At 39.8% G+C, this 27,290-nt stretch overlaps 1 pseudogene; it reads right to left on the bottom strand.

The window, feature by feature from the left end:
• Positions 1 to 22,146: 22,146 nt before the first annotated feature.
• Positions 22,147 to 22,975, bottom strand: LOC122893527 (annotated as a pseudogene).
• Positions 22,976 to 27,290: the final 4,315 nt, after the last annotated feature.

Here is a 27,290-nt window from a genome sequence, read left to right as displayed (position 1 = left end):
CTCTGCCCAGCCATGGGCATCATCAGTTGCCTTTTCGTATTTGCTTGTTTATTTATTTAAAAAGTAGTTATTATTGTACCTGCTAGCTACAGGAAGCATGGCACACTCCCTCTTTTCAAAGTCTAATAAAAAAGATAAATGGGAAGAAATTATGGCTGCAAGAAACCACATTTGAGTCAGAGGTCATTCTAAGACAAGTAAGAGTTTAAAGATAATCTATTATATGGGGCGCCTGGGTGGCTCAGTGGGTTAAAGCCTCTGCCTTCTGCTTAGGTCATGATCTCAGGGTCCTGGGATCAAGCTCTGCATCGGGCTCTCTGCTCAGCAGGGAGCCTGCTTCTCCCTCTCCCTCTGCCTTCCTTTCTGCCTGCTTGTGCTCTCTCTCTCTGTGTCAAATAAATAAATAAATTTTTTTTAAAAAAATTAAAAAATAGAGATAATCCATTATCTACATCCAAGTGTGCATTCTGGAAGTGCTGGGGTAATGATAGAGACATATACATCTAAATTGTTCTTTATTGAGAGCATTGATTGTTGGACAGCACTAAGTACATTAATTCACTAAACATGCTTCTTTTAGTATACCTCTGTGCTAGTAATTGTACTTAAAGACCCTGTAGATACTAAGGTGATGACATCTGTCCTCTGCTCAGGGAGGTTAGAGTCTAGTGATCCAGAGAGTGACCCAAACATTGTATTAGGGTGGGAAAAGTGCTATGACATAGGAGTCATGGGAGGGTCTGGGTATCCATAGATGGGCACTCAGATTAACTGGGGAGAGAACAAGGTTCCCAAGCAAGACTTTCTTCCTTTAGAACTGGGCTTTTTCCAAGTTGAAAAGATGAAAGACATTCCAAACAGAAGAAAGAATATGTGTGACGAGTCAAACACAATAGTTTTTTTTTTTTTTTGGAACGAGTTTCTCTTTCAAAGCACCTGTAGTGCATGATCAAATTTAATCTGCATTTTGATTGGAAAAAAGAAAAGATGCGCATTGTTTCATCAGTCAAGAGGAAGCAAGCAAAACTCCACTGTCCTAATGAGCTGTGTCTACCCTGGAGCTCTGCTGCCATTTTGCTGCCGGGGTGAAGCGGCTGGAGGTATTGTGTCTTCCTCTGAGATGAGAGCTTCACCCTGTGCTTTGTCAGGGCGGGCCTTGGCCCGTGAGGGACGCAGTGGAGACAGTCACACTCCCCTTCATGCCTCACAAATGATAATTTAGATGTTATTTGGAGCTTTGCCACGCAGGAACATATTTCTAAAAACAATTTTAACAAACTGCTAACTCAGTGGAATCTCAGTGAGAAGCTAAATGCATGCACATGGCCCGAGGCGAGTTACTTGAGAGACTTCCTTGGAATGGGCCTAGGTGAGCCTACAAGATGTGAGAGCCTCTCAAGAGAGATTTAAAACTGAAACTGATTCTATCAAAACTGTCTCGGCTACACGGATAAATATCTCCCCATCCAGAAAGGTTGAACTATCTGAGAATGAAGACAAATGCAAAAATATTCTTGACATCAAAGAAGACCTGAGGTGTACAAACTTAATGTAGGACATAACTAGCAATTAATAGCCTCGTCAGTCTCTAGGCCCCTTCTTTGCGCTGCTCTAGGAACACTGTTAGCAGAGGATGTAAATATTCTGAACGCTTGCTACATGATGAAACTAAATTTACTTTTACTTTTTTATTTTTCATCAAGAGGGAAATGTGAAGGACTGGTAAGCAGGTAGAATGGCCTTAGGCCACTCAGTTTTCAGCTTTGGAATTTGAAATGAATTTTAGGCATCTTCCCACTATTTCTTTTTCCAACTATTAGGATGTTACTCCCTGCTGTACTTGGATTAATTGAGTCACTACTGGAAATTCTCTTTGATTTTCCTTTACTAATTGAAAAAGAGTTCCAATTCCCAAGTTTCCCTGCAGGCTCCGTGAAGACATTATTTTAGAAACCAACATGGAAGAGAGAAAATTGCTTGGGCTTTTTGTGCTTTTTTCTAAAAAAATTAGAGAAATGTTGACCAGCCAAACTATGAACAGATCTTTAGGGTTTGATAGTCTATCAAGGCATATTAGTATAGTGTATTATTGATCTATGCACTACTGTATAATATACAGATTGACTGTATAATACTGTTAATCTAAAGGAAACAGGCAAAGATGTAATCGTTCTTCCTCTAAAGATGAACTGTGCTTATAGCTCATTTTGTAATCCTGACCTTTGGTATCTTATTAATAGGCAAATATTGAATTTTATATATATAATATGTATATATATAATATATATATTTTATATATATATATATGTATTTATAAAAGGCCTGAGTTCACAGTGTTTTTGCTAGATCACATTGACCACTTGAAACATTTGCTCCACTAGAAAGTGTTTTCTCTTTCAAATGCTTTCAAATTCTTCAAAGTATAATGATTATTAGTAATCTTATCCTTTCTTTCAGAAATAATTATGAATATTTGGATTACAAAGATTAATAAACTGAAAGTGATTCTTTTAAAAAATATAAGAAACATCCTTATATGCTCCACATTTATTCATTGACACTTAAATCTTTTTGTTAATAACTTAGGTCAGTGTTAGGGTCCCTTTTCTGCTACTTCATATCAAAACTCAAAAACAACTTACCCTTTAGATATAGTTTTTAAGCCTCAGATGCTCATAATTAAGAATATTTGAGGATCTTTAAAAATAATAATTATGTTTCATGCTGACTAGATACACTGATTTCATGATTGCTTCATGGATACTTGGACAAATTACCTGAAACCAGCTGAATCATGAAGACCTAAGGATACCTAATGTTACAAAACCGGAAAGTCTGTGAAACTGGTCCTGGTGTTTCAGAGACAAAAGACATTTTCAATTAGTCATTCATATTCCATTCCTGCTCTTCTTCTTCATCTTTGTCTTCTTTCCCCAACTCTTAAAATTTTAAAATAGGATAAAAGTTTCTTTGATATGAAAGATTGAATTAAATGACTTGCTAGAAATCACTTATTTGCAAGAAATAGAAAACTGAATTTCTACTCGCTCAAACAAGGATTAAACCGGAAGATTTTCGAGGACAATTCTCTCTGAATTCATGTTCCAGGTAGCAGTGGCGCTAATCAGTCTTCTAATTGCTATGATGATAGAAGACTAAAACAGGGAGAAGATTATAAAATATTTTGATGATGGAAGAAGTGTTCTAAAACATTTATAAACTTTTTTAAAGGATACATCTGACTCCGATAGGGGTCCATGGAGCAACTGTCATGGCACCAATATACCTCCATGAGTTTGTGAACCAGGATTCCAAGCATCCATGCATGTAGAAAAGGGAGCCCAGGATTAGTAACAAAGGCAATCTATATATCTTTCATTATCATCCTACTTCCCATTTCCTGGACTACAGAAATCTCTGGCTACAAGGCCAATGGTGTGATGAGGTATAGGGATCTGAATTGTTCAAGGTAAGAGGGAAATCTATATGGCTAGAAGATGGATGTTACCATATGAGGGACCATGGCAGGGCATAGCTGAGAAAATGTTATGGCAGTAAAGCACTGTTAGTTATCAGAGCAAGAGCCTCCAGTGCTTAAGAAAACAATGATTCAAATAACATACTAGTAAAAAGAATTCCAGTTCAGATGACGTGACAGAGTTCAGGATCTAGACCAAAAATTCGCCAGGGAGTGAGGACTTCTCTGCTTGAGAGATGGCCATGTGAACAGATTAATTATTTACAGAAAGTGCAAGGTTCTGATCGTTTAGCTTCTGTTCATGGAGAATTGACTGGGATTACAGAGTCATCTTGGTATGTATAAATATCAACTGCACTTAATGGCTTGATTCATGATTTAGACGCACAAAATAGCAGTTAATAAGAGAGAAATGCTATGAAAAGTGGTCAAATTCAAGTATTCTCAATTCTTTGAAGGTGGAAGCTTGATGACATTTCATGACATGCACCAGTGTCATGTACGTGACTTTATACCTGAAGAATAACAATTGGAAGAGATCGTTGATGTCACCAAGTCAAAGTCAATACTAATGAGTTTTATTAGGCTGCTGATTTTTCTAGACTTAACCATTCGGAATATAATTTAATTCAAATTATATTCACCACTTATCATCATGACTCGTCTTTATTTAATTAAAGAGGACTGTTTCATTTGTGAAATGCCAACCTGTGGTGCCCCAAATGCCAAGGAGGCTCTGATTTCCAAGATATTAGCTAAGTTGAACATGTGATATTGGGTTAAGAGATGTGCATTTTTTTTTTGATTTTTTTTCCCAATTTATTTATTTTCAGAAAAACAGTATTCATTATTTTTTCACCACACCCAGTGCTCCATGCAAGCTGTGCCCTCTATAATACCCACCACCTGGTACCCCAACCTCCCACCCCCCCGCCACTTCAAACCCCTCAGACTGTTTTTCAGAGTCCATAGTCTCTCATGGTTCACCTCCCCTTCCAATTTACCCAAATTCCCTACTCCTCTCTAACGCCCCTTGTCCTCCATGCTATTGGTTATGCTCCACAAATGAGTGAAACCATATGATAATTGACTCTCTCTGCTTGACTGATTTCACTCAGCATAATCTCTTCCAGTCCCGTCCATGTTGCTACAAAAGTTGGATATTCGTCCTTTCTGATGGAGGCATAATACTCCATAGTGTATATGGACCACATCTTCCTTATCCATTCATCCGTTGAAGGGCATCTTGGTTCTTTCCATAGTTTGGCGACTGTGGCCATTGCTGCTATAAACATTGGGGTACAGATGGCCCTTCTTTTCACGACATCTGTATCTTTGGGGTAAATACCCAGGAGTGCAATTGCAGGGTCATAGGGAAGCTCTATTTTTAATTTCTTGAGGAATCTCCACACTGTTCTCCAAAGAGGCTGCACCAACTTGCATTCCCACCAACAGTGGAAGAGGGTTCCCCTTTCTCCACATCCTCTCCAACACATGTTGTTTCCTGTTTTGTTAATTTTGGCCATTCTAACTGGTGTAAGGTGATATCTCAATGTGGTTTTAATTTGAATCTCCCTGAGGGCTAATGATGATGAGCATTTTTTCATGTGTCTGATAGCCATTTGTATTTCTTGATTGGAGAAGTGTCTGTTCATATCTTCTGCCCATTTTTTGATGTGTTTGTCTGTTTTGTGTGGGTTGAGTTTGAGGAGTTCATTATAGATCCTGGATATCAACCTTTTGTCTGTACTGTCATTTGCAAATATCTTCTCCCATTCCGTGGGTTGCCTCTTTGTTTTTTTGACTGTTTCCTTTGCTGTGCAGAAGCTTTTGATTTTGATGAAGTCCCAGAAGTTTATTTTCGCTTTTGTTTCCTTTGCCTTTGGAGACGTATCTTGAAAGAAGTTGCTGTGGCTGATATCGAAGAGATTACTGCCTATGTTCTCCTCTAAGATTCTGATAGATTCCTGTCTCACGTTGAGGTCTTTTATCCATTTTGAGTTGATCTTTGTGTACGGTGTAAGAGAATGGTCGAGTTTCATTCTTCTACATATAGCTGTCCAGTTTTCCCAGCACCATTTATTGAAGAGACTGTCTTTTTTCCACTGTATATTTTTTCCTGTTTTGTCGAAGATTAATTGACCATAGAGTTGAGGGTCCATATCAGGGCTCTCTACTCTGTTCCACTGGTCTATGTGTCTGTTTTTATGCCAGTACCATGCTGTCTTGGTGATCACAGCTTTGTAATAAAGCTTGAAATCAGGTAAGGTGATGCCGCCAGCTTTATTTTTGTTTTTCAACATTTCCTTAGCGATTCGGGGTCTCTTCTGATTCCATACAAATTTTAGGATTATTTGCTCCAGCTCTTTGAAGAATGCCGGTGGAATTTTGATCGGAATGGCATTAAAAGTATAGATTGCTCTAGGCAGTATAGACATTTTAACAATGTTTATTCTTCCAATCCAAGAGCATGGAATGGTCTTCCATCTTTTTGTGTCTTCTTCAATTTCTTTCATGAGTGTTCTATAGTTCCTCAAGTATAGATCCTTTACCTCTTTAGTTAGGTTTATTCCCAGGTATCTTATGGTTCTTGGTGCTATAGTAAATGGAATCGATTCTCTAATTTCCCTTTCTGTATTTTCATTGTTAGTGTATAAGAAAGCCACTGATTTCTGCACATTGACTTTGTATCCTGCCACGCTGCTGAATTGCTGTATGAGTTCTAGTAGTTTGGGGGTGGAGTCTTTTGGGTTTTCCATATAAAGAATCATGTCATCTGCGAAGAGAGAGAGTTTGACTTCTTCATTACCAATTTGGATACCTTTTATTTCTCTCTGTTGTCTGATTGCTGTTGCTAGGACTTCTAATACTATGTTGAACAAGAGTGGTGAAAGTGGGCATCCTTGTCTTGTTCCTGATCTCAACGGGAAGGCTGCAAGCTTTTTCCCATTGAGGATGATATTTGGTGTGGGTCTTTCATAGATAGATTTGATGAGGTTCAGGAATGTTCCCTCTATCCCTATACTTTGAAGCGTTTTAATCAGGAACGGATGTTGGATTTTGTCAAATGCTTTTTCTGCATCAATTGAGAGGACCATGTGGTTCTTCTCTCTTCTCATATTAATTTGTTGAATCACATTGATTGATTTACGAATGTTGAACCATCCTTGTAGCCCAGGGATGAATCCCACCTGATCATGGTGGATAATCTTTTTAATGTGTTGTTGGATCCTGTTGGCTAGGATCTTGTTGAGAATCTTAGCATCCATATTCATCAGTGATATTGGTCTGAAATTCTCCTTTTTGGTATGGTCCTTGCCTGGTTTGGGGATCAGGGTAATGCTGGCTTCATAGAAAGAGTCTGGAAGTTTTCCTTCTGCTTCAATTTTTTGAAACAGCTTCAGGAGAATAGGTGTTATTTCTTCTTGGAAGGTTTGGTAGAATTCCCCAGGGAATCTGTCAGGTCCTGGGCTCTTGTTTTTTGGGAGATTTTTGATCACTGCTTCAATCTCGTTATTAGATATCGGTCTATTCAGGTTGTCGATTTCTTCCTGGTTCAGTTTTGGTAGTTTATATTTTTCCAGGAATGTATCCATTTCATCTAGGTTGCTAAGCTTATTGGCATATAACTGTTCGTAATAACTTCTGATGATTGTTTCTACTTCCTTGGTGTTAGTTGTGATCTCTCCCTTTTCATTCATAATTTTATGAATTTGGGATTTCTCTCTTTTCTTTTGGATTAGTGTAGCCAGTGGCTTATCGATCTTATTGATTCTTTCAAAAAACCAGCTTCTAGTTTCATTGATACGTTCTACTGTATCTCTGGTTTCTCCCTCATTGATCTCAGCTCTAATCTTGATGATTTCCCTTCTTATGTGTGGAGTTGGTTTGATTTGTTGTTGATCCTCCAGTTCTTTAAGGTGTAGAGACAGCTGGTGTGTTCTGGATTTTTCAATTTTTTTGAGCAAGGCTTGGATGGCTATATATTTTCCCCTTAGGACCGCCTTTGCTGTATCCCATAGGTTTTGGACCGAAGTGTCTTCATTCTCATTGGTTTCCATGAATTGTTTCAGTTCTTCTTTGATCTCCTGGTTGATCCAAGCATTCTTAAGCAAGGTGGTCTTTAGCTTCCAGGTGTTTGAGTTCCTTCGGAACTTTTCCTTGTGATTGAGCTCCAGTTTCAAAGCATTGTGATCTGAGAATATGCAGGGAATAATCTCAGTCTTTTGGTATCGGCTGAGTCCTGATTTGTGACCCAGTATGTGGTCTATTCTGGAGAAGGTTCCGTGTGCACTTGAGAAGAATGAGTATTCTGCTGTTTTAGGGTGGAATGTTCTGTATATATCTATGTGGTCCATCTGGTCCAATGTGTCGTTCAATGCTCTTGTTTCTTTATTGATTTTCTGCTTCGATGATCTGTCTAATTCTGAAAGAGGCGTGTTAAGATCACCTACGATTAGTGTATTCATATCAATATGACTCTTTATCTTGATTAACAGTTTTCTTAAGTAATTGGCTGCTCCCATATTGGGAGCATAGATATTTACAATTGTTAGATCATCTTGGTGGATAGTCCCTTTAAGGATTATGTAGTGTCCTTCTGTATCTCTGACTACAGTCTTTAGTTTGAAGTCTAATTTATCTGATATGAGAATCGCTACCCCAGCCTTCTTTTGAGTCCCATTGGCATGAAAGATGCTTCTCCACCCCTTCACTTTCAGTCTGCGTGTATCTTTAGGTTCAAAATGGGTCTCTTGTAGACAGCATATGGATGGGTCCTGTCGTTTTATCCAATCTGCAACCCTGTGCCGTTTTATGGGTGCATTGAGGCCATTCACATTGAGAGTGATTATTGATAGATACGTTTTTATTGACATCGAGTTACCTTTGAAGTCTTTCTTTCTGTAGACTGTCTCTATATTTCTGTTCAATGCTATTCTTGGGATTTTTCCTCTTTTATAGAACCCCCCTTAATATTTCCTGCAGTATCGGCTTGGTGGTTGCATAGTCTTTTAAGTCTTGCCGGTCTTGGAAACTCTTTATCTCTCCATCCATTTTGAATGTCAGTCTTGCTGGATAAAGTATTCTTGGCTGCATGTTCTTCTCATTTAGTGCCCTGAATATATCTTGCCAGCCTCTTCTGGCTTGCCAGGTCTCTGTGGACAGGTCTGACGTTATTCTGATGGGCTTCCCTCTGTAAGTAAGGAGCCTCTTTGCCCTGGCAGCTTTCAAGAGATTATACCTACAATTATAATTTCTCAATTTGACTATCAGGTGTCGTGATGTTTTTTTGGAGTGTATAATCTTGGGTGGAGACCGTTCAGCCTCTAGTACATGAACGCTGGTTTCATTCGCGAGATTCGGAAAGTTTTCATGAAGGACTTGTTCCACGACATCTTCTAGACTTCTTTCTTTCTCCTCCCCTTCAGGAATTCCAATAATTCTGACATTGGAACGCTTCATGGCATCACTTATTTCCCTAATTCTGCTTTCGTGGCATCTAAGCTGTTTGTTCCAGGCTTCCTCCTGATCCTTTCTCTCTGTTTGTCTTCCAGATCACTAATTCTATCTTCTGTCTCAGTTACCCTAGCTTTGAGAGAGTTTAGATTGGATTGGAACTCATTGAGAGCATTGTGGACCTCCTCCCTGGTAGCTTTAAGCTCCGCCCTAACATTGTGAACATCCTGTCTGGTTGCTTTCAGTTCGGCTCTAATCAATTCTGTTTGGTCATCCATGGCTTTCTCCAACCTAGCTATTGCCTGGATAATTGTTAGCCTGAATTCTCTTTCTGACATATTGTCTATGTTGATAGCCGTTAGCTCTGTTGCGGAAGGTCCATCCTCTGTATTTTTCTTCTGTTGGGCATTCCTCCTCCTAGTCATTTTGGTGGGAGAAGACTGAACAGATGTAGCTGGATGTATCAACTCTGGTGCAGTCAAGGTGCACCCTGGAACACTTCCTGATCTCCGTCTCAGAGAGAAGCCTCAGTCTGGGTGCAGAAGCTGAATAAATTCCCCCTTGGACGCTGGCAGTGCAGGTTCCAAGTTAAAGACCCTGGGGGCGCAGGATCTTTTGCTCGTCCCCAAAGCCAAGGCAGTGGCAGCTGTCTGGGAGCTCCTGACCGCCAGAGAGGTTCCAAGCAGCGATCGCACACTGAGATTTTGCCGCCGGCCGGGGCTGGGAGTGCCCGGCTTGCACGCACCTCTTTTCAGAGGCGGCTGTGGGTCGGGCGCGCGTCTGGGGCACTGAGAACGGGGCACTGGTCCGTAAGCCGCAGGCTGGGCTTTTGCGCGCCTCTGTCCCGGGAAGAGTTGCGCGCGCGCGCGGCTTAGACTTTGAAACAATGGCCCGGGTCAAGAAGCGCCCCCGGGCCTTAGAAACCCAGGAGAGCTGGAGCGACGTGCGCGCGCATCTCAGGCTTTGTGGTAGGGCTAGTGCGCGTTCTGCAGACCGGCGCGGCTCCCATCCCCTCACAGGAGCCGGAACCCCCACGCTCTGGGGCGCGCTGGCGGCTTAGGGACCAGGAGCCGGTTTCTCTGCCGCACTCTCTCTGCCTCCGTGCCGGGGAGGCCGTCTGGGACCGGGGGACTTAAGCCCCTGTCCCTAGCCGCCCCGATTCCCACAATTTGCCCCCGCGATCCGTTGCTCTTTTGGAGTGCTTTCAACCAGTCTCCGAGTTAATGCTGGTCCCCAGACGCAGGGCACTCTCGCTCGTATCGGGGTATTACTTTCGCACCGGTCACCTCTGGTGGCTCCCTCCCCCTTTTGTTTATCTTCTGATATCAGTCCGCTGTTCCCATTCCGCTTTACCTGCTCACTGGCGTCTTCTGCCCCTGTAGAGATCCAGACGTGTATAATTCTGATCTCAGGCTGATTTCATGGGTGATCGGAGTTCTTTGGTAGGTAATCAGCTCACTTTGGGGTACCAGCTGAAAAGACGCCTCTTCCTAGTACCCCGCCATCTTGTCCCCCTCCAAGAGATGTGCATTTTTGAATACATATAAACTTACAGAATTCACTGTTCACTAGGAAATCCACATGCCATGCCTCAGCTGAACCATGTGTACCTTAGGAACACCAAGGAAAGCTGAATAAACCAATACATTGGATTCAGGTTCATGAAATTTTAATAGGGTTTCCAACCTTCGGCCTATAAGTACTCTGTTGAGGGTGTTGAAACTCTCAGGTTTGACTTAGGAAAAGACAAACTCAAAAAGTAGCAACTAAATAACCTTCCTTGCCTGGTGGCCTCAGTTGTAAGTAAAAATGACAAAGGACCCATTCAAATTTTTCCAACCCTCTATGCTTGATTTCCTGTTGACTATAATGACTCTCTATTATTTGGATAACAAAAATTTAAAGGGCTTATGAAAAGAATAAGGTAAAGCTGATATGGCATTTTATTTTTATTTCATTTTACTTGATACGGTATGTTTAAAATGTTATTATTCTAGCTGAGTAACAACCCTCAGCATTTTATTTCTCTTTCTCATGGAAAATTTACTCTATTTTCCTGCTTAATTAATTAATATTAAATGTGATGGGACTTGACTAAACATTGTCCTTAAATTTTCAACTTGGGATCAGGTTTTAATGAGATACTCTTGATACTTCAATAATTAAGCTCCATCAGATTGGTCTGACCTACCTGCCCAATATGAAATTTTGCTTCACAGCAATTACAGGAATTCATTCAATCATTCTATAAATATTTGTAGAATAGCTACTGTGTATGTTTGAGACACTGTCGGAGACTTGGGGTACCACAATAATTAAGATGGACACATTCCCTGTGTATTAGTTTGCTAAGCTGCTGTAAAAAAAAAATATTAGAACTAAGTGGCTTAAACAACAGAAATTAATAGTCTCATAGTTTCGGAGGCTAGAAGTTTAAAATGGAGGTGTTGGCACACTAAATCCTTTTAAGGGCTATGAGGGAAAGACCTGTTCTGGGATTGTTTTCTTGGCTTGGAGATGAACATCTTCTCCCCACTTTTTTCAGTCACCTTCCCTATACATGTGTCTGTGTTTGTGTCCAAATTCCTCTTTTCAGAAGGACACCAGTCATATTGGATTAGAAACCCACCCTACTCCAGTATGAACTCATCTTAGCTAATTACATATGCAATGACTCTTTCCAAATAAAGTCACATTCTGAGATACTGGGAATTAGAACTTCAACATATAAATTTTAGGGGAATACAATTCAAGACAAACATCTAACCTGTGGACCTTCACTCTAATGGAGGCAGGTGACATTTAAATAACAAATTAAATAAATGTTACAACAGAGAATGGATCAGGTAGTGGATAAGCACATAACCATGGAAAGAAGCCTAGATTTTATCCAAAGGTAATGGAAATTCATTTTAAGGGTTTTTATTTATTTATTTATTTATTTATTAAGATTTTGTTTATTTATTTGTCAGAGAGAGGGAGAGCGAGAAAGTGAGCACACGTAGGCAGAGGCAGAGGGAGAAGCAGGCTCCCTGCTGAGCAAGGAGCCCGATGTGGGACTCGATCCTGGGACACTGGGATCATGACCTAAGCCGAAGGCAGCTGCTTAACCAACTGAGCCACCCAGGCATCCCATTTTAAGGGTTTTTAAATAGAGTTTTGATATAATGACATCTCCTTTTAGAAAGATCATTCTGGCTTTGCTATGGAAAATGTATCATAGGGGAGACCAGACAAAAGTTGGAGATAGTCTAGTTTAGCATAAAAGCAATGAGAATGGAGGAAATGGATGTGTCCAAGAAATATTTAGAGCAGACTTGGTAAAATTTAGTATTTTACTGGGTAATTAGAATTGAAAGAAAGAAGGGGTTAAAGGTGACTTCCATGTTTCTGGCTTGAAAATAGCAAATGTCATTTCCTGTAAAGTGGAATACAGAGATAGAGGAAGAGAAGCTCATGTGTTCATTGATATCCATGTTAGTATTTAAATATTCTAGAAAATCCAAGTGAGCACAGTAGTCAGTTTTTGAATCTCGACCTCCAGCAAGATAGATGAACTTGAGATACAGATGAGGGTAATTTCAGACTGTAGGTCAGAGTTTTGACAACAAATAGATGGCATATTGGAAAGAAGGCACAAGAAAAGACTTTAATGAATAAACTATTTACAAAGCTGATGACTGGGTTCAGGAACATGGCAAGAGTGGGGAAGTCCCCTGGAATGAGGACTTCAATTTTCAACTTGGGATCAGGTTGAAAACTGAAAGCAGCTACCACCTCTCAGTTTGAGGGGAAAGGGAAAGGAGAAGTTACTGGAATCTCCAAGACCTATACTTATAGAAGAAACCTGCCTAATAGCAATGGTTTCTGGTAAAGAAATGCAGCCACTGCTAACCCAGAGCCTGGCAGGGAAGAAGCCAGAAAGATAATAGTATCTTACCTCTCTCCTCCTGGTATCTAATTTCCTGCTGGTGTCTTCCTTGACAAAAGCAAACCACCAAACGAAGAACTGATGACAGAGTTCCTAAGAGATATGCTTCCTGCAGTACAGCACAGGGTACAGAAGAGTGGACAGCAGACCTAAATAGAAGAGAATATATCAACACAAGCAGCATATGGATGATAAAGGCCTGGAGTGTTGATGAGGGTTAGATCACCCAGGAAGAGATGTAGACAGAAAGAAGACCTAAGACCAAGGTTTGCTAAACATCAAAATTTGAGTGTCTAGACAAAGTAAAGACATAATAATAATAATAATAATAATAATGATGATGAAAGATTTACAGAGAGTGATTAGAAAAGCAGAGAGGTGGACATTTCGTGCAGGAAAAACTCCTCTGAGAAGGAGAGAGCAGCCAATAATATATCAAATGATGTGGTGATGCAAAATAAAGAAAGGGTAGGTAAAGTTTCGCTTCTATGGTGGCCACTTGGGAACTCAGGGGCTTCTTTGAAATGGAAGGGCTGGTATCCATATTGTGTCCGCATAAAGAACAAGGAACATGTAAGGGAATGAAGAGAACAATATATAGCTAATTTATTCCTGCAGGGGAGTAAGAAATATGAAAGCATATATTTCCCATCTTTTTGTTGTTGTTGTTGTTGTTTGTTGTTTGTTGTTTGTTTTTTAAGGATTGGAGACACAAGGACACAAGCATGTGTTGCAAATTCCATCAATTTAGCTGATGTTGTCTTGGTCTTTTTCTGTGTAGACTGGCCAAGCCAGCTTTAGAAAGATGATTTTGCTATTGTTCCTTAGGTAGCTGTGTTCCCTCCAGGGCTGGACTGCATTGAACAAAATGAAGAGTCAGAAGGCTTGATGGATAGCCACCATTTAAAAGGCTGACATCTGGTTCTCTTTACTGCTCTGGGAATGGACTTTGTGTGTGGTTTTCCATGGAGGGTCCACTGGACTTCTAGGTCTGTTTGTTTAACTCAGTTGAGATTATCACAGTGTTCACTGATGCCAATTTGATAATGGGAAGACGTTCCAGCACTCCCTTTGCTTCCTCTCACCAAGGCATTTGATTATCCCACCTATCTGGGGATTTAAACATGAATCTCTAAAGTGTTAGACTTCCTCAGAAGACCAGATGTTGGAAGAGAAAACCACTGGGCTGTTCTACTTTATCACATTTTTGTGTAACTGTGACATATGGTGTGAAGCAAATATTAGTGCATGGAAATATAAAACATCAGGATGCATCTGAGTTATCTCTCCCTAGTTACATTTGATCTGTGAATGCCGGAAACACTCCATTTCATAGCCATATTTATCATTCAAAGTAAATCATGCATTTGGGGGGCATAAAATGAGATGCTTTAGAATGCATGTGATTACCAAATATTGCATATTTCTCCAAAGAAAGATTTGAATTATATGGTCAGTAAAAAGGGTTGCTGCTTTAGAGTGTGGTAAAGAGAAGCTCACATGGGCGCCTGGGTGGCTCAGTGGGTTAAACCGCTGCCTTCGGCTCAGGTCATGATCTCAGGGTCCTGGGATCGAGTCCCACATCGGGCTCTCTGCTCAGCAGGGAACCTGCTTCCCTCTCTCTCTCTGCCTGCCTCTCCATCTACTTGTGATTTCTCTCTGTCAAATAAATAAATAAAATCTTTAAAAAAAAAAAAAAAGAGAAGCTCACATGAAGGATACATTATAATAGATTACTATTAAGCAAATGTTATTATCCCTTTCCTCTTCAGTCCCAGAAATCAATTCCTTTAAGTGTTGCCTTGTGGAGTATTTTTGTTTGTTTGCTTTGCTTATTTTATTTTGTTTTTTTTTTTGTACAGTTATTTTTGACATTTAAAATCTGTAAATTGGACTTTTATAGATCAACTAATAGTTTTCAATAGATTTCCATTGTATTTTCAGAGGTGTGTTATTTGCCCAGAAATGCACTTGACTCTAAGGCATGTTAAAAACTGCATTTAAAATAATTTGCCAATGGAAGAGATTATTAAGACAAAAAAAAAAATCAAGAGTCACTATTAGAGAAGTTGTGAGCAAATGCTAAATCTAGTATTAGAGGTATGGGAAATTTCAGGAGTAAATTTAAGGTCAGCTTAGTTTCAGGAGGTTAAATGGACAATGTCAAGAATCCTGAGGATCCAAATTAGCAATCACCAGAAGCCTTGAGGTTACAACAGTGAAGATGTCTTAAGGAGGAAGTCCCAAACGTCCATCCTTGTTTTGCTCTCTTAGTTCTCCTTCCCTTATCCTCTGACTTGCACTGCAATAACATACAGTGGAGGTAGGATGATGATTTTGAAATTTATACAGAAATTGCCCTGAAAATGAAAGTCAAATGAAGACTATCCTAAGCTCCTTATTGCTTGTCAATATAAGGGCTAGACTAGGGAGTACTTAGAGTGTAATTTTTAGAAACTACTTTAAAAATTGTTGCCTTAAGAACCTTAAGTAGTTTTCTTTCCCTCAAATGGTCTTTCTAATTTTATACATTTGTATATTCTGTCCTGCCATCTCCTAACCTCCTCCCCCCAACTCTGTCCCCCAATAATTTCAACTTAAGATATGTCATCATGATTTGTTTTAATAGTCCTGATTATATAAGTTCCATCTGGAAATCCACTCTGCTTTCTAAGATATTAACTCATCTTTTACTCAGACTCTTTGGTGGTGATGTTTTTTGCTTGTCTTTTGTTTTTGTTTTGTTTTGTTTTGTTTTGTTTTGTTTTAATATAATGACCTCACATTTGCAATGAAGTATTGGATAAGATAAGAGACGGGGCTTTCTTAGAGGCAAAAACGAAAACAACCCTTTTTTTTCTTATTCTTTTCTCTCTCTCTCTTTTTGTAAGATCCAAATTAGTCCTGCTCACCAATTAGGAAAGTCCTTATGCCGTCATTCCTCTTGCTTCTCTCTCTCCCTCCCCGACCTTTTGTCCTCATGATAGTTACTAACATATTTACATCTTGTTTCAAGATTTATGTCTTCTCCAATGAATCTGTCTCTATTGCCTCTGGAAGACTTCCTATGCTCTTCTTTCTATGTGTTCCCATAGCATGTTTTTATTAAAACATTAAAGCACAATACATGTTGTATTGTAATTTTATTTCTACCCTCCCAAACCACAATGTCCTTTAACTCAAAGATCTATCTTATTCTTGTTCATATCCCTAAAATTTGGTATAGTACATAGCATTTAACAACAATGCTAATAAGAGATATAGAAACAGAAAAAAAAATAAAGCAATGATGATAATACCAAGTAAAAGATAATATTTATTAAGGGTTTATTGGGACCCAAAGTTTGTCTTGGTCAATTTATGTGTTAAAAATGTGAGGAATAGGTACGGTTGTAAGAAACAGAAAATCTCAAAATGGTAATAAATAAAAAATGAAAGTAATCTACTTTTTGCTCACATTCAGAGGTTCAGATGTTCTGAACATATTATGTTACTCTGTGGTAGCAAAAACCTAGGCTCTTTGTATCTCCTGATCCTCCACTGCCAACCTCTATGCTGAAGGTCATCTCATGCTTCAAGATGGATGTTAGAGCTTCTGGAGATCCATCATATCTAAACTGCGGTCAGCAAAGAAAGAGAAGGGGGGGCAAACTCCTCTACTCACTTCTTTTAAGATCTCTTTTCAGAAGTTTGTGGAACTTTGCTTATGCCATGTTGGCTGGAACTAATCACATGATCAATATTGACCAAAAGGCATGATGGGAAATGAAGTCTTTTTTTGTGTGTGTGGAAATAATGTGAAACATTTATTTTCTATATCAGACAAGAACACAGCTAAGTAATCCAACTTCACTTCCGCATATATAAAAATCACCCCTTCACCACAGTGAATTTAATTTAAATTTAAATAAAAAAGATTTAAATGCATCTGCATAAGGGTACATGCTATATAAAAGTAGTGGTTAGATTTCAGCTGCCCTGCTAAGTACTTCTAGTACCATCCAGATCCTAATGTAATACTGGTAGTCCCAATGGTTGTATTGAAATAAATCATGTTTTAAAAAGTAAAGCATTTAAAAAGATAAGTCAAAATGCCTCAGAAACCATAAATTCAACCCAAACTTTATGTATTTAAATGCTGTATTTGCTTCCCACTAATAAATCTTCATTTCAATCAAACTAAGCAATAAATCTTCCATACTGAAGTGTCTGCCTTGCCCAATTAATCCAAAGGAAAAAAACCTGAAAAGATTAGTAAAACTAACTAAATAAATAAATAAATAAAAATTATAGGAATTAACATACCCTTTTAAATTGTTCTTAAATATTTGAAGGTTAAAAAAGTGTTTAAAGTTTGTAATTCCTAGTAGGAAAACATTATCTGAATGAATACCCTAATGGCAAACCACTATAAAATGTTTCATTTGCTTGTGGGGCAGAGGAGTAGAGATTCTCTTCACAGCACCCTAGTTTTCTCCATGAAATGGTCAGAGGTACACTTGTTTGTATTATCGTGACGTCCATTGGGTGATCAAAGTTGCTCTTCCTTCAGCACGGGCTGTATTTGTCAGAAAGTCCTTTGGCTGGCAATTTACTAATTGCCAGTTGGGTTGCTCTCATATTTTGACATATTTGCTGGCTTCTGGGCCACATGCTGGAAGGCCACCATTAATTTCTGGATCCTGCGCGGCTGTAAGAACCTCTGGATCACTATGAGTTTCATTGAGCCCAGGCATCCCTGCCATTCCAGGCATACCCCACTCCATTCCAGGCATTCCTCCAAGAAAGTAACCTGGAAAGGAGCCATCCTGTGCTCCTGATGGTCCTCTAGCTTCTTCCTCCCTCTGCGCTGTCTCATGTCCTTCCCAAGCCTTCTCAACGCTTTCTATTCTTTATTTGGTCTCCTGCTCTTCATGTTTTTGCTCATCCTTTCTCACATGTTCAGTAATCTTCAGGGCCCTTGGTTGAACTTCTTCCAGCATGCATGAGCATCTTCTTCATAATCCAGTTTACAAGCATGGGCAAGATCACGTGCTGCATCTTTCCAATGGCCCTGAAGTCTGTGTGCTTTCCTTCACTACTCAGAAGGCAGAGCTGAATTGGGATTTATTTCAGTAGCTCAGTCATAGTCTCAGATGGCAGCATTCGGCTCTGTAATTTGATGAAGACACTGACTCTTCTGGCATACAGAATGGCCAAGTGAGGATTCAGCTTGAGGACACCTGTGAGTAAGTCAATGGCTTTCCATAGTTCACCATCACTTAGGGCATCAATGTCAGCCACTATTATTATTTCCTTGATCCATCATCATTTCCTTGGTTAGCTCTACATTTTCATCTCCCACTTCTTTTTTTTAAGACTTTATTAGAGGGGCACCTGGATGGCTCAGTGGGTTAAAGCCTCTGCCTTCGGCTCGGGTCATGATCACAGGGTCCTGGGATGGAACCCTGCATCGGGCTCTCTGCTCAGTGGAGAGCCTACTTCCTCCTCTCTCTCTGCCTGCCTCTCTGCCTACTTGTGATCTGTGATCAAATAAATAAATGAAAATCTTTAAAAAAAAAAAGACTTTATTTGAGAGAGAGAAAAAGAGTATGTATGAGAGAGAGAGAGAGAGAGAGCACAAGAGAGGGGTGGGTCACAGGAAGAAGCTGATTCCTGGCTGAGTGGGGAGCCTGATGTGGGACTCAATCCTGGCACTCCAGGATCAGGCCCTGAGCTGAAGGCAGTCACATAACCAACTGAGCCACTCAGGCACCCACCTCCCATGCCTTGAGAGGCATCAGGATCTTGTTCAATCACACTTTCATTGACAATTTCTAGACCACTTTCCTCACTTGAGGGTTCCTCTGTCTTTATGTTTTCCTCCATCTTCTTACTATCTGTTTTTTCCTCCTTGACATTGTCTTCTGATTTAGTTTTAAGAGCAGCAGGTAGTATTTCACCCACCGCACTTGCCACCCACTCCCACAGGAAGCACATAGCTTGGTGTGCAGAATGTTCAGATCTTGCTTACACATTTTCACCAAGGCCCAAAGCTCATTCGCTCTGTGGGAATCCATGGCCAGAGGCAAAGGGAGGTGGCAGGAATGACAGAGGTTGCAGATACCAGTTGTGGGTACTAGTTCAGTGTGACTGTGTGAATGGGGTGGAAATGAAGTCTTTATTCTGGGAAGCCATGTGAGTAAATAAAAATTGGGGATTCTCTTAGGAAAGAAGGAAGAATTGAAATTAGAAGATAATTGTCAGTCTTTGGCATTTGTGTATTATCAAATTTAACCCTCTAAACAACCTTATGAGTACTAACTTAGGGTACTCTATAAATACCATTCATATATTTGATAAATGATTTTGCATTACTGTACATTAGATGTCGTTCTGGGGTCTCAGGATTTGGCAAGACACAAGGCAGGCAAGCCCCTGTCCTCTTGGAGGTTTTATTCTACTTAGGAAGGCAGACATTAAACAAATACATGTATGATATACCATATGGTGATAGGAGTAATGAAGAAATGTTAATCAGAGTAAGGGAATAGTGTATAATGCAGTTAATTTAAATAGAGTGATCCTGAGAAGACTTTGAAGAAATGACTTCTTTTTTTTTTTTTAAAGATTTTATTTATTTGTCAGAGAGAGAGAGGGAGGGAGAGCGAGCACAGGCAGACAGAATGGCAGGCAGAGGCAGAGGGAGAAGCAGGCTCCCTGCCGAGCAAGGAGCCCGATGTGGGACTCGATCCCAGGACGCTAGGATCATGACCTGAGCCAAAGGCAGCTGCTTAACCAACTGAGCCACCCAGGCGTCCCGAAGAAATGACTTCTGAGCAATGATCTGAATGGAGCCATAAGAGCATCAGGGAGAGGAGCTTTCCAGGCAAAAGAAACAAAAATACCTTCAATTAGACATTGGGGAATTCATAAAAATGCTGGTGAATATGGAGATAAAATCAAAGAAAGAGAGGGTGAGACTATGTAGAGTTGTTAACAATAGGATGTTTGAGTTTTATTTTGAGTTTGTTGGGGCCACGGGAGTTTTGGGGTGAGTGAAATGATTAAATTTGTGTCTCAAGTAAACCATTCTGGTTGCTGCATAAATAATGGACTCAGAGAGTAGGGGGCCAGCGAGGTAGAAGGCAGAGTGAAATCAAAGTAGCCAAAAAGAGAGTATTTTGAGAGTGTAGATGAGCAATGATGATAACCTTGATGAGGGTGGCAATAATATTGAATATGGTAAGTGATAAAGGGCAGGATATACTCCGAAAGTGGAGCTGATGGATCTAATGTAGTAAGAATGAAAGACACCAAGGATGACTTGTAGGTTTTTATAATGCTTAATTCTACTTTTAATCATAGGTTTTTATAATGCTTAAGTATCAACTTGGCTAGACTATGGTGCCCAGTGTTTGAAATTGGCTCTCTAATCTTATTAAATTCAAAAGTACCATTGACTACTTCCATTGGTGAAGAGAACATGGATTGTCTGTGGTGTGATGTGACAATAGAGAGTCACAAAGTTTCACAATCAGATACTCCTAGTCAAATACTTACGAGGCAAGTTTCAGAGTGGCTGCATATTTAGTATTTTAGAACATTTTTAGCAAAATAAGGAGTATGAGATTGGCTGGCTACTCCTAATTGCACTGGACCAAGTAAGGAAAAAGAAGGAAGAGTTTAGGAATCAAATTCCCAGCTCATGTGCTGCATAAATGACCTAAAAGTTTCTATTCTGTGCTGAATGAAACCCTTATCACCTGTACAGCCAAAGAGCCAAGAGTGCTGAAAACCAAACTCAGCTTCTCATCCTGCAAGTGGTTGAATTACAATGCAAATTGAATTTTCAACCTCACAGGGTGTCTGCTATTAAAGTGAAGGCATAAATTGGGAAGGAATGAGATCCTGAAAATTAGAATAGGGACATATGGGAAGATCCTGATAAAGCTGGGGACATTGAACACTTTAACTCCCATGAGTCTTCTTTGCCAGTAGAAGCAGCCACTCCATCCTCATCTGAGGAGATTAACCTTGCTCTGCCTAAAGAAACTGTAATGACCTCCCATGAAGTAGTTGCCTTTCAAGACACTGATGATTCTCGTCAGGACCACCACTGTCTTTGCTTCTAGATCTATCACTGGACTCAAGTTCCTGTAGACCCCTTATGGTAACAGACAAAATGTCACCCATAAAGAGTGTAGTACACTCCACAAGAACTACATGATCTTGCCAATCTATATAAATAGAAATCCAGGAAATATGGATGGGAGTCAGTATTTACAGGTGTGGCATAATGGTGGAAGGACCATAAAATTGGATCAAGCAGAATTTATCAATATGGGCCCACTAAGCAGAGATGTGGATTTACTGTGCAGTTTAGGAGATTAGAAAGAACTCTACCTGATTGGTTGATTGGTTACTCAAAACACAAATCAACAGATTCATTTACATTAGAAGATACGGCCTACACTAAATGGACTGAAATGCCAGCACTGTCTTGATAAACTATAGAGGAAGAGATTCAAAAGCTTAGGGAGATTGGAATGTCAGAATGGATTTATCACTTAAGATCTCCTCATCCATCCTAGGAGGGTGCAGAAGACATACCTTTCAATATGACTATGAGCAATAAGTTTGTGAGGGAAGGCCCAATACTCTTGAAGAGCTCTGTGATTGTTTTCCTCCTGAAGTCAGAAATTATGGTGGAAACAACTGTCACTGACTTGGAATACCTAAATGTAATGAAAGTAATTGAATTCCAAGGTATCAAAACAAGTGGTGCTATTTAATCACCAAAGGCAAGGTGGGCATGGTTACTCTAATGAACAGGAGAATCAAAGCAGCAATTAGAACATTTTGACTTAAGCTGTTGGCTAGCTGATCCTGATATTTCTAGGAGTAAAATACATGGTAAGTCTAAATTACCATGTATTTTAAATTATACAAATAAATTATATTTATTTTATAAATTTAAATTATACAAATAAAGATTTGTATAAGCAGAGCGTTCTAGGTCAAAAGAACAAAAGTCAAATTTGAATCATAAAAGCAAAGAGTCACAGGCCCATAGTTAATTCCTATATTTGAACCAGTTTATAGGCTTGGGACCCCTTGAACTTGAGTTAAGGCGAAGCCAGTTTCCCTTGGAGAAGGACCCAGTACACTGCTGAAAATGTATCCTGCTATTCTTTCTCCCAATCTATTCCAAAGTGATATATGGCCTTCGACCAAGATGACTGTGCATTGAGAAAAAGAAAATAATGACATTTTTTTTTTACAAGTTGTCAATGACACTTTATTTTTTCTTTTCAATGTCCTGGTCTGTAGTTTCCTTGGCCTTTTTTTTTTTTTTTTAATTTATTTGTCAGAGAGAGAGAGGAGTGAGAACGAGCACAGGCAGTGTGGCAGGCAGAGGCAGAGGGAGAAGCAGGCTCCCCGCCAAGCAAGGAGCCCGATATGGGACTCGTTCCCAGGATGCTGGGACCATAACCTGAGCCGAAGGCAGCTGCCCAACCAACTGAGCCACCCAGGTGTCCCTCCTTGGCCCTTTTTACCCAGATATGAAAAGAGCTAGGCATTGGCACTGGCCATGTTAAGACTAATGAAGACCTTGAAGTTCTTCTCTTCCTCTGTAATGACTCTGGCTTTTTCCTTCTTATAGACATTCCCTATGGGTATGACCAGTCCTGTTAGCTGAGTAGCCAATTTGAGTTCTTTAGCAGAGTTGTCTCCCTTCTTGGGAACCAAGGATGATACCACTTGAGCTGCTGCATGTTGGACTACAAGGATTCCATGGACTTGTTCCACGTTTTTGGATCCACTGAAAGCCCAATGTAATCCCAATGACCCATGCCACCTTCATGTGGATGCCAGCCATCCTTGACTCTCCCAAGCTGAAGCCCCAGTCAGCTTGTACTTGGGCATGCTACCTTATTGTGGGACACTTTACAATGGGTTAGGGGGGTCTGCGTGCCAGGCATGGAGCAATGCAGCATGCCTTGACTTGCTAGGCCTTATGTCTGTAGATCTCCTGGCACCAGCTGGTTGAACCACGTGGGCATGTGCCCCTGCCAGTCCTTGTGGAAGTGGGGCTTCAGGATCATGCCATTTTAGCTGAGTGCCATGGCTGCCATCTATGGGCTTCCTCTGAGGAAGAACTGAAAATAATGACTTTTTGAGGTTTATTGGATACAAGCTCTACATTGACACCAAAGGTGATATATGTGTGCATATATGTATATAATAATATCTTTGATTTTTCCCTTTTCTCTATAAAATGTATTCACTTTATATCATCATATTTAATTACAAGATGGCAAGAAGAAAACTGAGTATCACCTAAGGACTTTGTATTCTTTTCTAGGGAAAATATGAGTGTGTTTTGGTTATACACAGGATATCCGTAATATGTTAGAACTATGACCTTATTGTGGCCTTTATTTGGAGATTAAATATGGTTTAAGAAGATGCATATGGATGTCTGGTCGACAAGGGGTGGACCATGATGGTTAATTTCATGTCAGCTTGGCTAGATGTTGCAGGGAAGATACTTTTTAAATTAACATTTAAATTTTAATTGAATTTAGATTAACATTAACATGATTAATGTGATTAACATTTAAATCAGTAGACTCTGAATAAAGCAGATTACCCTTCATAGTGTGAGTAGGTATGCTCCAATCAGATGAAGGCCTTAAGAGAAAAATTATGGTCCCCCAAGGTAGAAGAAATTCTGCCTCCTGACTGCATTTGGACTTAAGTTGTAACATCAACCCCTCCCTTAGTCTCTAACCTGTTGGCTTTCCTGCACATTTTAGACTTTCCAGCCCTCATAGTTGCTGAGCTAATAATTATTTAAGATATCTCTCTCTTTCTATATGTTTACTTATCTTCTTGGTTAAGCTTTGTGGAGAACCCTGAATAATACAGCTTTGATCTGAACAGGTAGGTGAATTGTAACATTGACAAAGATGAAATAGATAGAGAGATAAGTGAATTGTGGTGGGGAAGGGAGAACAGAAATGGAGAGGAGCATGAGTTTTATATTAGACATGCTAATTTTGAGAACCTTATTAGACAACCAAGAGGAGATGTTGAGTAAGCAATTAGTAAATGAGTTTAATGCTCAAGGGATATGTCAGAACTAGAAATCTAAAATTGGGAGCCATCAGCATATAGAAGATGTTTAAAACATTGCAACTAATGAGCTCAACTATAAAGAGAATGTTGATAGAGAACAATAGAGAGCTGATGACTGAGTCCTGAGGAAGTCCAATGCTTAGAGGTCAGGAAGAAGGAGAATCAAGCAAAAGAAACTGATAAAGAACAGCCAAAGAGAAGTACAAGAAAGCCCAGGAGAGTATAGTGATCTAGAAGATAAATAAAGAAAGTATCTTAAGAATGTTGAAAAACAAAAATAAAGCTGGCGGCATCACCTTACCTGATTTCAAGCTTTATTACAAAGCTGTGATCACCAAGACAGCATGGTACTGGCATAAAAACAGACACATAGTACCAGTGGAACAGAGTAGAGAGCCCTGATATGGACCCTCAACTCTATGGTCAATTAATCTTCGACAAAACAGGAAAAAATATACAGTGGAAAAAAGACAGTCTCTTCAATAAATGGTGCTGGGAAAACTGGACAGCTATATATAGAAGAATGAAACTCGACCATTCTCTTACACCGTACACAAAGATCAACTCAAAATGGATAAAAGACCTCAACGTGAGACAGGAATCTATCAGAATCTTAGAGGAGAGCATAGGCAGTAATCTCTTTGATATCAGCCACAGCAACTTCTTTCAAGATACGTCTCCAAAGGCAAAGGAAACAAAAGCGAAAATAAACTTCTGGGACTTCATCAAAATCAAAAGCTTCTGCACAGCAAAGGAAACAGTCAAAAAAACAAAGAGGCAACCCACGGAATGGGAGAAGATATTTGCAAATGACAGTACAGACAAAAGGTTGATATCCAGGATCTATAATGAACTCCTCAAACTCAACCCACACAAAACAGACAAACACATCAAAAAATGGGCAGAAGATATGAACAGACACTTCTCCAATCAAGAAATACAAATGGCTATCGGACACATGAAAAAATGCTCATCATCATTAGCCCTCAGGGAGATTCAAATTAAAACCACATTGAGATATCACCTTACACCAGTTAGAATGGCCAAAATTAACAAAACAGGAAACAACATGTGTTGGAGAGGATGTGGAGAAAGGGGAACCCTCTTACACTGTTGGTGGGAATGCAAGTTGGTGCAGCCTCTTTGGAGAACAGTGTGGAGATTCCTCAAGAAATTAAAAATAGAGCTTTCCTATGACCCTGCAATTGCACTCCTGGGTATTTACGCCAAAGATACAGATGTCGTGAAAAGAAGGGCCATCTGTACCCCAATGTTTATAGCAGCAATGGCCACAGTCGCCAAACTATGGAAAGAACCAAGATGCCCTTCAACGGATGAATGGATAAGGAAGATGTGGTCCATATACACTATGGAGTATTATGCCTCCATCAGAAAGGACGAATATCCAACTTTTGTAGCAACATGGACGGGACTGGAAGAGATTATGCTGAGTGAAATCAGTCAAGCAGAGAGAGTCAATTATCATATGGTTTCACTCATTTGTGGAGCATAACCAATAGCATGGAGGACAAGGGGCGTTAGAGAGGAGTAGGGAATTTGGGTAAATTGGAAGGGGAGGTGAACCATGAGAGACTATGGACTCTGAAAAACAGTCTGAGGGGTTTGAAGTGGCAGGGGGGGTGGGAGGTTGGGGTACCAGGTGGTGGGTATTATAGAGGGCACAGCTTGCATGGAGCACTGGGTGTGGTGAAAAAATAATGAATACTGTTTTTCTGAAAATAAATAAATTGGGAAAAAAAAAAAAAGAACAGGGGATTCATCAACTGTGTCAGGTGCTGCCTAGAATTGGGAATTGTTCATTGGGTTTGGCATAGTGGAGGTCCATGGTGAACTTGAGAAGTGGAATATTAGTAAATGATAGGGGCAAAGCCTGACTGGTATGGGTTGCTTCTACTGCCCCAGATGGCATTTCACATGTTTTTCTGATCCTCAAAACTCTATTCATATTCTACCTCCAGATGATAGCTTCAACTCTCATTTCACTGGGAGAAAGATTCAAAGCAATTGGAAGAAAACTACAATATTTCTCCATTATGAAATCTAGTTATCTGTTGAATTTTCATGCATATATTCAGCTTCCCTGCTTCTATTTAAGTGTTTGCTTTAATTTACTATTAGCCTCCCAGAATGCACTCAATCTCATCCCCTCCTGCCTGTTCTATGACTTTCCAATTGCAATTATACTTTCTTCTCTGCATTTTTGCCTCTCTTTCCTACGTTGTTTAATGTCACCATACAAAAATGCAAATATATCTCCCATTTTAAAAAAGTCCTCCCTGGACTTTGTTGTGTCAAAGATATATGGCTCTCAGATACATTTTTATACGTTATAGCCTTCTTACCCTACACTGTGCAAGAACTTGTCCAGTAATGCATAAAAACCTAAGGAAGTGTCCCTGCATTCAATGTTCAATAATTTGAAAATATTAACAGTGAAAATCTGAAATTGAAATTTTCTTTTTTTTTTTTTAATTTATTTATTTGAGAGAGAGGCAGTGAGAGAGAGCATGAGTGAGGAGAAGGTCAGAGGGAGAAGCAGACTCCCCATGGAGCTGAGAGCCCGATATGGGACTTGATCCCGGGACTCCGGGATCATGACCTGAGCTGAAAACAGTCGTCCAACCAACTGAGCCACCCAGGCGTCCCTGAAATTGAAATTTTCTAAGTGGATTCTTTTGGATTTTCATACCAACTAGAAGTCAATACAAATGCCCCCATGTGCTTCCCCACCAATCTTTCTCTGCTCTTAAATCCCATGAAACCCTATAGCATTACCCCATTTCTGTGCTCATCTTTATAGAAAAACTCCTTAGAGAATTGTTTATTCTTGCTACCTCTACTTCTCCAATAGCTATTTTCTCTTCAACTCATCCCAGTCAGGCTTTGTTCATACCATATACTGATATTCCACTTCTCAAGTTCACCATGGACCTCCACTATGCCAAACCCAATGAACAATTCCCAAATCTAGGCAGCACCTGACACAGTTGATGAATCCCCTGTTCTTAAGATACCTTCTTTATTTATCTTCTAGATCACTATACTCTCCTGGGCTTTCTTGTACTTCTCTTTGGCTGTTCTTTATCAGTTTCTTTTGCTTGATTCTCCTTCTTCCTGACCTCTAAGCATTGGACTTCTTCAGGACTCAGTCATCAGCTCTCTATTGTTCTCTATCAACATTCTCTTTATAGCTGAGCTCATTAGTTGCAATGTTTTAAATATCTTCTATATGCTGATGCCTCCTAGGGAAATACAGAATGATTGTTTGGCTGTGCTGAG

This window comes from Neovison vison, chromosome 13, assembly GCF_020171115.1.
Source record: "Neovison vison isolate M4711 chromosome 13, ASM_NN_V1, whole genome shotgun sequence".
Classification (NCBI taxonomy): domain Eukaryota; kingdom Metazoa; phylum Chordata; class Mammalia; order Carnivora; family Mustelidae; genus Neogale; species Neogale vison.
Note: the sequence above shows the minus strand (reverse complement) of the source record. Positions and strands in the feature narration are given on the sequence as shown.